This window comes from Theropithecus gelada, chromosome 5 (assembly GCF_003255815.1).
Source record: "Theropithecus gelada isolate Dixy chromosome 5, Tgel_1.0, whole genome shotgun sequence".
Classification (NCBI taxonomy): domain Eukaryota; kingdom Metazoa; phylum Chordata; class Mammalia; order Primates; family Cercopithecidae; genus Theropithecus; species Theropithecus gelada.
The window spans coordinates 97,472,716-97,482,348 of NC_037672.1; the positions used below are offsets into that span (position 1 = coordinate 97,472,716).

General features: G+C 39.5%; 1 pseudogene; it reads right to left on the reverse strand.

Annotated features, from left to right (window-relative positions):
* Positions 1 to 3,412: 3,412 nt before the first annotated feature.
* On the reverse strand, positions 3,413 to 6,670 carry LOC112624344 (annotated as a pseudogene).
* Between the last annotated feature and the right edge of the window lie 2,963 nt (positions 6,671 to 9,633).

The following is a 9,633-nucleotide window of genomic DNA, read 5'->3' on the forward strand; positions in this document are numbered from 1 at the left end:
CGAAAAACCTAAACTGGCATGATGGTGAAAGCACATTGTGTTTTTGAAATTATTTATTATTTACAGTAAGTTTTAAGGACATTTAGACTGCAATAGCAAGTTGAATGAGTATTTTGTTGCTATCCCTTTCAGATGCAATTTAGAAATTCTACCAAAAGATAAAAATGATATATATATATATAGAGAGAGAGAGAGAGAGGGAGAGAGAGAGACGGAGTCTCGCTCTGTCGCCCAGGCTGGAGTGCAGTGGCGCAATCTCGGCTCACTGCAAGCGCCGCCTCCCAGGTTTACGCCATTCTCCCGCCTCAGCCTCCCGAGTAGCTGGGACTACAGGCGCCTGTCACCATGCCTGGCTAATTTTTTTGTATTTTTAGTAGAGACGGGGTTTCACCGTGTTAGCCAGGATGGTCTCGATCTCCTGACCTCGTGATCTGTCCGCCTCGGCCTCCAAAAGTGCTGGGATTACAGGCGTGAGCCACCACACCCGGCCTGATAAAAATATTTTAATGGCCAGGCGCGGTGGCTCAAGCCTGTAATCCCAGCACTTTGGGAGGCCGAGACGGGCGGATCACGAGGTCAGGAAATCGAGACCAGCCTGGCTAACACGGTGAAATCCCGTCTCTACCAAAAAAATACAAAAAACTAGCCGGGCGAGGTGGCGGGCGCCTGTAGTCCCAGCTACTCGGGAGGCTGAGGCAGGAGAATGGCGTAGACCCAGGAGGTGGAGCTTGCAATGAGCTGAGATCCGGCCACTGCACTCCAGCCTGGGCCACAGAGCAAGACTCTGTCTCAAAAAAAAAAAAAAAAAAAAAAAAAAAATTTTAATGTCATAGCAATGATAGCTCATCAGAACCAAATAATATAATATTACACAAGTATTATGCAATAGAATAACTAAGGTAAGGTAAAGGTGAGGGTTAAATAGCAAAAGTTAACTCTTAGCAGGAAGCTTTAGCTGAGAGGGCACATCAATGACACCTACTGAACAGAGAAAGCTGAAGATCACAATCAGGACAATAATCTAGTGCCTACTGTTACTGCAAGCAGGGGCAAACATTATACAGACTGATAATCAATCAAGGCTGTTAGGGTCTGCAGGAAATAACTCCTTATTTGTGGTGAGGATGAATGTTAAGGAAGAGCAATTTCTGACTATTAGGAAAGCACTGTATTGCATAGAGAGTACTTGTGCATTCTGTCCAATAGCACCAGCTGAGAAGCACTGGTCTATGGACTCCCTGTTTGTCTGTAAGCAATATTTTCCCACCTATACCGTCTATTTAAGGCTATGAACAAAGCCACATACTTTCACCATTCACATTATTATAAGGGATAGTGTCTCCTTATTATGTGTTAAGGCTAAACTGACACTTGATTCCGCCCCTCTACATAACTTTATTATTATTAATATTGTTATTTTATGAGATAGGGTATCACTCTGTTGCCCACGCTGGAGTGCAGTGATGTGATGATAGCTCATTGTAACCTTGAACTTCTGGGATAATGTGATCCTTTCACCTCAGCCTCCCTATGCACTAGGGTCATAGGCATGAGCCACCATCTCGGCTCTTTTTTTCTCATAGAATAGTTTCAAGGAAAGATTATTTCCCATGGAAACAATATGGTCCCCCAGCTATTAAACTGAGAGAACTCTTCAAATGTTACTGAATAAAAGTTTTTATAAATGAGGTGTCTTTTCTAAATTTCTTCATGAGTTCTGGTAGAAAGCTTTTTCTGTCCTCCTCCTCCACAAATATACATTAATAAGTAACTTCATAATTATAAAAATTTTAAATAATTTAGGCATTTATGCCTTTTGAGAATTTAATTTTTAGTTATGCTTAAAGATGATCATTTCCTTCACACTTGACAGCTGTTTTTCTACTTATTTTAGTAATAAATTATTTTAAATTCAAGTGATTTTTTTAAAGAAAAAAATTATTTAAAAACTTAAGCTACATTAAATCTCCAAGATGCTATTATGGAGTTGGGACATGATTTCTAATTTCATGAACTAAACGTAAATGATTTATTTATTTATTAGCTTTTAAAAACAACTGTGGTAAAATACACATAATATAAAATTTACCGTTTTAACCATCTTTATGTGTACCGGTCAGTGGCATTAAGTACATTTACATTGCCCTGCAACCATCAATACTATCTGTCTCCAGAGCTTTTTTTCTTTCCAAATTGAAACTCCATTATTTGTTAAAAAATAACTCCCCATTCCTCCTTCCCCCAGCCCCTGGCAACCACCATTCTACTGTCTGTCTCTATAAATTTGACTACTCTAGATACATCACAGAAGTAGAATACTTGTCTTTTTGTGTCTGATTTATTTCACTTAGCATAACACCTTCATGTTTATCCATGTTGGAACATGGGTCAGAATGTCATTCCTTTTTAAGGCTAAATAATATTCCATTTTATGTATATACATTTTATCCATTCATCTGTGATGGACATTTGAGTTGCTTCTACCTTTTGTCTTTGGTCACAATGCTGCTGTGAACACTGATGTATAGATATCTGTTAAGTCTGACAGTTTTTTTTGTTTCATTTTTATCAAAAAAGCCCTCTTGGTTTTTTTTGTTGTTGTTGTTGTTTGTTTGTTTGTTTGTTTTTTGCAGAGACAAATGAACATTTATTTTTATGCCTTTCTTCCTATGTGTATTTCAAGTCATTTTCAAAACAAAACCCCAGGAATCTCCAGATTCAATTATGCCCCTGGGCTTGGTCGACTGCTGTAGGAGTCTTAGGGAGCCTTGTACAAATGCTAGAGTTACTCATTTACCAACATTAAACCCTAGGATAGAAGATGCAACAAAACAGGACTCCTTCCTCCATGGAATGTGCTGATTTCAGATGAGGCGGCAGCCAATGTAGAAAATGCTGGAAGTTTTCCTTGGAATTGGACTGTGATGAGAGGTACTTGCCGTGAACATAAGCTACTGTCTTTTCTTTTCTGTTTTTGAGATGGAATTTCACTCTTGTTACCCAGGCTGGAGTGGAATGGCGCAATCTTGGCTCACTGCAACCTCCGCCTCCCAGATTCCAGCGATTCTCCAGCCTCAGCCTCCCAAGTAGCTAGGATTACAGGCATGCGCCACCATGCCCAGCTAATTTTTGTATTTTTAGTAGACACAGGGTTTCTTCATGTTGGTCAGGCTGGTCTTGGTCTCCTGACCTCAGATGATCCGCCTGCCTCAGCCTCCCAAAGTGCTGGGATTACAAGAGTGAGCCATCGCGCCCAGCCAGTTACTGTCTTTTCTTTGACCCTTCCTTTCCAGTTTTTGAAGATAAGGCAGGAAATAATCTTCTTTGAAGATACTTGATAAAAATTCCCCCAAAAACAAAAACCCATGCTTCCACTTCATTGATAAAAATTACTGCAGTCTGGCACCTGGGTCTAGTTCAGCTGGCGGATGAGCTGATTGATGTGTTCACCCTGATAGCCTGTTATGCCCATATCCTTGAGGAAGCCCATTCTATTTTTGGTAGCATGACGGGCCACTGAGAGGTGGAAAGGGCGCAAGAACCATGAGCTCTCCTGGAAATGCTTCCCTGGGAAGGCAATTTCATGAATGAGGTCTTCCAAGCAAATGATGCCAAACTTCCCCAGATGCTCCTCAATCACTGTGTTGTCTGTCAGAGGGATGGTCTTATTCTTGACCTTGGCTTGTCCATGTTTCAAAATGAGTTCCCGGACAGACTTCAGATTTGGAAATCCCCAGGTCACATAAGTTTCCACTACACGCAGCATTTTTAGGTTCTGGGGGTGACTTTTACAAAGACACCACTAAACATTTTCTTTCGGCGAAGTCTTGCAATGGTTCTCTGCACCAGTAAACTCAGGCCATCAATCCTTTCGATGCATACAACAAAGGCCAAGGAATGTTTATCTGGCAATTCCAAGGCATGAGGTTTCACTTCTAGTCGTCTGAGACACACCTTGTCACGTTTCTGCTGCCAGGAATCATGTAGGAATGATTCCAGTCGCTTAAACCTGAGCCTTTTTCCTTTCCTCTGCTCTTTCTTTGCCTAAAGTGCCTGCTTTGCCTGGATGGCATTGAGGGCTTGATAAGCCTTCCTCTTTTTCAGGAGATTTTCTGGAACCAAAGGGATTTTTCTTTGCTCTTGCTCCACCGTCTTTCTAGTGGTGCAGCTCAAAAAAGCTCTCTTATTTAATGAATATTTATAGATTGCCTAATACTTAGTAGATACTGTGCTAGGTGCTGGGTACACACTGTTGATATTAGAGCTCATCATTATGCCGTTTTATTTCTTGGATGTAGAGGGCCCATATCATTGGAACCTAGGTTAATAAAGAAAACTAATCAATAGTTATTATGACATAGCTATTTAGCAATCCAAATGCATAATGCCAATATTAATGTATTTGGAGATTAAAAGCGAAATATACAGAAAATATTTTCTCATAAACTATTAAAAAATCATATTGCAGAGTTTTAACATTTAAGTGATTATGCACTTTTTGAAAGCAGCACCTTCTTTTAGTTATACAAAGCATGTTCCCTTTGTTTTAACAAAACGCTCTCATCTGAAAATTCTCTTGGGAATGGAAGGAACACGTACATCTAGCCTGTGAGGCAGTGATTGGTTGCTTTTTGACTTCATACTAAGCAGAGTGATAAGAAAGAAGAAAAAAGTCTCCACGGCAACCACCTTGATCATTAAAGTTTGCATTAAAAGGAGAGAACTAAATCTTGCTTGAATGTTATCCTCCTTTGCTAGACTCTGGCAAGTCATTTGGCCTCTCTAAACCTGTTTCCCAGGGATAGTAAATACCGTATCTACTTTGCAGAGGTGTTTCAAGAATGAAATAACTCATGTGAGGGTATTTTGTGACTCAAGTGCTACACCAATGTAAGGGTTTTGAAAAGTTGCTATTTTGCTAACATGCCCAGATATTAAATTCTAATAACTACAAAGAAATGCCAAAATCTCTCAACATCCTGCTGTTTGTTAAAGAATTTAATCTAAGTTGTAAAAAGCTTTCCCCAGTGGAATTCAGGAAAGCTATTTTGAGTTGGAAAAAATGTGTCCTACAAATTTTTTTCCCTTGAATTGGGCCATGTGCTGAAAAGTTTTTTCTCTATCATGCAGTGAAGCACGTGGCTCCCTTCACAGATCACACACGAACCCTTGTGACACAGAAGGCCTCCCGCCACACACTATTCCACTTCCACAGCTTCTATTAACTCATCCTAGTTCTGTCCCATAGGCACAGAGAATATCCGTAATTAAATGCTCCTCAAATATTTAAAGAAGGTTATCAAGTCCTCTGGCTATGGTCTTTCCTCTGGAAAAACTACGTTTTCAAAAATTTTACCCATGGGATATTTTATTTTTTTTATTTTCTCTGTTTCTCATAGTGTCTAGAGTGGAGCCCAATATTCTAGATATAGTATGACTAATAAGGGGAAAAAAAAACTTTCCTTATGGTGAGCCTTATGCTCCTAGTAATATGTTCTAGGTTCATATTAAAGTTTTAATCTAAAATCTTGGCTTTTTTTTTTTAAACAAGAACTGATAGTTGAGCCATCTTTTACTCATTCCTTTTTCCTATAATGGCTTTTTAAGGTTCCGCTGCAAAGAGTTTCATCTATTCTATTCTTTGTAGATGTTGTCCTGTCAGATGCAAAACTGAAAGAGTATATAGAAAACAGTTTTGATTCCCTTTTTTTTTTTTTTTTTGAGACAGAGTCTCGCTGTTGCCCAGGCTGGAGTCCAGTGGTGCAATTTCTGCTCACTGCAACCTCTGCCTCAGCCTCCCGAGTATCTGGGATTACGGGGGCCTGCCACCATGCCCAGCTAATTTTTGTATTTTTTTTAGTAGAGATGGGGTTTCATCATGTTGGCCAGGCTGGTCTCGAACTCCTGACCTCAGGTGATCTGCCTGCCTTGGCCTCCAAAAGTGCTGGGATTACAGGTGTGAGCCACCATGCCTGGCCCCAGCTTTCCATTTCATGTAAAACCTGTCCTTATTTCTTTACTCTCCTCAAAGTATGTGAAACCCAAGAAGAGTACTTCTGCATCTCCGGTATTAGCACTCCTTTTACTCAAACTAATTTGAGTTGGCTTCTGGTATTTGCACCCAGAACAGCCTTGGCTGCAGCACAGCATTAATCCAACTTGACCTTACTTTACATATCCTTCGTCTGTAGAACTGAAGTCCAGCTGAAAGAGTTGTACCAAATGTATAGAAATTTAGCTGCTCTGGCTGTGGGCTTACAAGAGAAGGGGGAAACATGCTTCCTTCACTTTGTTTCATCTCTGTTATACTGAACATGGAAGAAGCACCTCCTTCCACATATGGAAGGGTTACTTCTGGGGAGCAAGCAATTCATGTGTGTAGCGGGGAAAAAAAGTACTGAATGTAGATTTGAGGAAACGTCGGTTAGGGGAACATTTATCCTAATTCCCCTGGATTCAGGCAGTGTAAATTCAGGCAAGTCACAACTTCCCTAGGTTTCAGTTTCTTCATATGTAAAAATTAAAAGAGTTAGGAGGATTATATACAATGTCTAAAGTCTTTTTCTGCTTGAAATGTTAGCTTGAAGCATACCTCTGGCAGTGCGTACGAGGAACCACTTTGCCATCTGCCATAGGAGCCATCTTTCTCATTTCTGTGTTGAAAAGACATTTCTCCCCAAATATTGGAGACAGCCAGGGCTGTCAAGGTGTGTAACGGTGCTCCATGGATTCAAGACCCCTCTTCTTTCTCTCTAATTTGTATCTCTTTTTCTTCGCTGAACACATACAAACCTTCTTCCTCTTTGTTCCTAGACTTTGAACAAGTCCATTCTTGCTTTGCCAAATTGTCCCAGGCCTATGGTAAGATCTAGGGTGAGAGGGAAAGAGCTTTATCTACCACATTGTATCAGCAAAAATAACAGATGTGGGTTATTTAACTCGAAACAAATTTATGGATATTTTCTGCATGAATCTAATTCCTAATAAAGTACTTATATTTGGAATTTTGGGTTTATTCTTATAATTTTTGATAGATCTTTATATACTTATATTTCTTTATAGTTAAAAATGATTTACTATATCCATGCATATATGTATAGTCTAGTACCTTTTGTGATTTTAAAATCGATAATAAAGAAATGTATTATAAAATTCAAAAGATACAAAGGGCATAATCTACCATCTGCCCTATTCCCTGGACACCCAATTTCCTATTCACAAGTAATCCCTACTTGTATTAACAGGTTTTTTAAAAAAGAGACCTTCTAGAGATCGTCTATCCACACACAAGCATATACACACAAATATAGTCATAAAGATCATTATAATTATTGTTTTCCCCTAATGATAACATACTATATAAGTAAGCATTTTTTTTTGCCACTTACCAATAAGTCCTGGCTATGATTGTCATATCAGCATTTGGAGACCTTCCTGGCTTATTTTAACAGCTTCATAGCATACTATTTTTTTTATATATATACCAGAACTGATACAATTAGTTCTTGATTGTGGTTGCCATTAATATCTTTCTACTTTTGTAGTTTTATGCGTGTATGTATCTATCTGCAGCATTAATTCCTAGAAATAGAACGGCTGGGCCAAAGGGCAGCTGCATGAGTCATCCAGATGTATGCTTCTGAATTTTCCTCCCAAAACATGGTTGTCCTGATTTATATTTCCACAGGCAACATGAAAGGGCCTGTTTCCCCACATTTATTCCAACATAGTGCATTGTCACACTTTTAGGGTCTTGCCATTGTGTGGGGTGAAAACCGTTATATCATTATACTTTTAAATTGGATTCTATATTATATTATATTCTCTATTATGGTTTCTATTTAGTTATCGTAAATAAATATTTGATACAGATTTTTCAAGTTAAGTAAAATATGGGCCAAACGATGAGAAATCAAGAAGGTTTTAGTCTTAAAATTCTAAAAAACAAACTTTTGAACATCTAATAAGTTGTCTTTCTTTCTGCCTCTTATTCTCTATTTTCCTTTCCTATTTACCTCTGTCAACTATTCATGAAGAATTTAAATCTACATTTAATATTTCTATTTACTGAGTAAAATGTTTTGATACCTTTATTGTAAAAAGCAAAATAATTAGAGAATTCTATATTTCTTAAAAGATAAATTTAAAACAACCATATCCTTTAGGTCAGTCAGTTTTTGGTTGGAAGCAACAGAAACTATGGCTGATTGAAGCACAAATGGGGTAGCTCTAATTGCAGGTAGGCAGGCTCATCAGCCATGAACAGTGTTCAGAATTATGCTACAGAATCACACAGGCATCGCCATTGTTGTGCGCTATCCTCTGTGGCTTGATCATTCCTGATTATCGACCTTGGGTGCTGTGGTGGCACAACTGCTCCTGTTACCTCAGAAAATGGATGTGGCTGCTACTGGATTTTCCAAATGAAATTGGAGCAGTCCCTGCTTCTTTAGGCTTACAACATCTGATTTGGTCAGTGTAGGCCATGTCTGGTCTGTGGTCTTGGTCGGGTGTCCATGCTCTGCCTGTAAAGGAGGTTATGGAAACCGATATTAGGCCTTTGCGGCTTCATAGTTAGAGGCAGGCTCATCTTCCCCTCTACAGGAGGGGACACCCTATCATTGAAGGTTGGTAAAAAAGGTTGACGATTATTATCAATAATTCTCAACTGGTGTTCTTATCCTCCAGGTGATGGTCTTTAAAAGACTGCTACTTGAGAATCACAAAACTAATATTCTTTTCCTTCTCTTGGCCTGAAATATTGAGGGTTAAGGAGGAAAATAAGGCTGGGCACGGTGGCTCAAGCCTGTAATCCCAGCACTTTGGGAGGCGGAGATGGGCGGATCATGAGGTCAGGAGATCGAGACCATCCTGGCTAACACGGTGAAACCCCGTCTCTACTACAAAATACAAAAAACTAGCCGGGTGAGGTGGCGGGCGCCTGTAGTCCCAGCTACTCGGGAGGCTGAGGCAGGAGAATGGCGTGAACCCGGGAGGCGGAGCTTGCAGTGAGCTGAGATCTGGCCACTGCACTCCAGCCTGGGCAACAGAGCGAGACTCCGTCTCAAAAAAAAAAAGGAGGAAAATAATTGGTCCTGTCTCTACATAGCCTGATAGAATTTTGGCTGGGACAGGGAAATAGGAAGATGCGGTTAGAGAAATAACTGCCAATACCAGTATTTATGCCTGTAAGTACCAATTTTTAATCTTCTACTTTGATTATTAAAGTATACAATCTCTTTCCAGGGTCTTAGTTTTTCTCAAAAATAATTTAACACACTAACAGTTTCGGGATGAAAATAGCAATATATTGTTTTTGTATTTTCTAGAATCAGAACAGGAAGTTAGGACTAGCTGCAAAGATGTACATGCCTAAAAGGAAATTAATATAAACCATTTTTACCAATCTAATTGTATTAGTTTGCTAGGGTTGCTGTAACAAAATACCACAGACTTGGTGGCTTAAACAACAGAAATTTATTGTCTCACAGTTCTGGAACTACGTGTCCAAGCTCAAGGTCTCAGTAGGGTTGGTTCCTTCTGAGGGAAGGATTTGTTCCAGACCTCTTTTCTTGGCTTGTAGACAGCAACCTTCTCCCAGTGTCTACACGTTGTTTTCTCTCTGAAACTGCT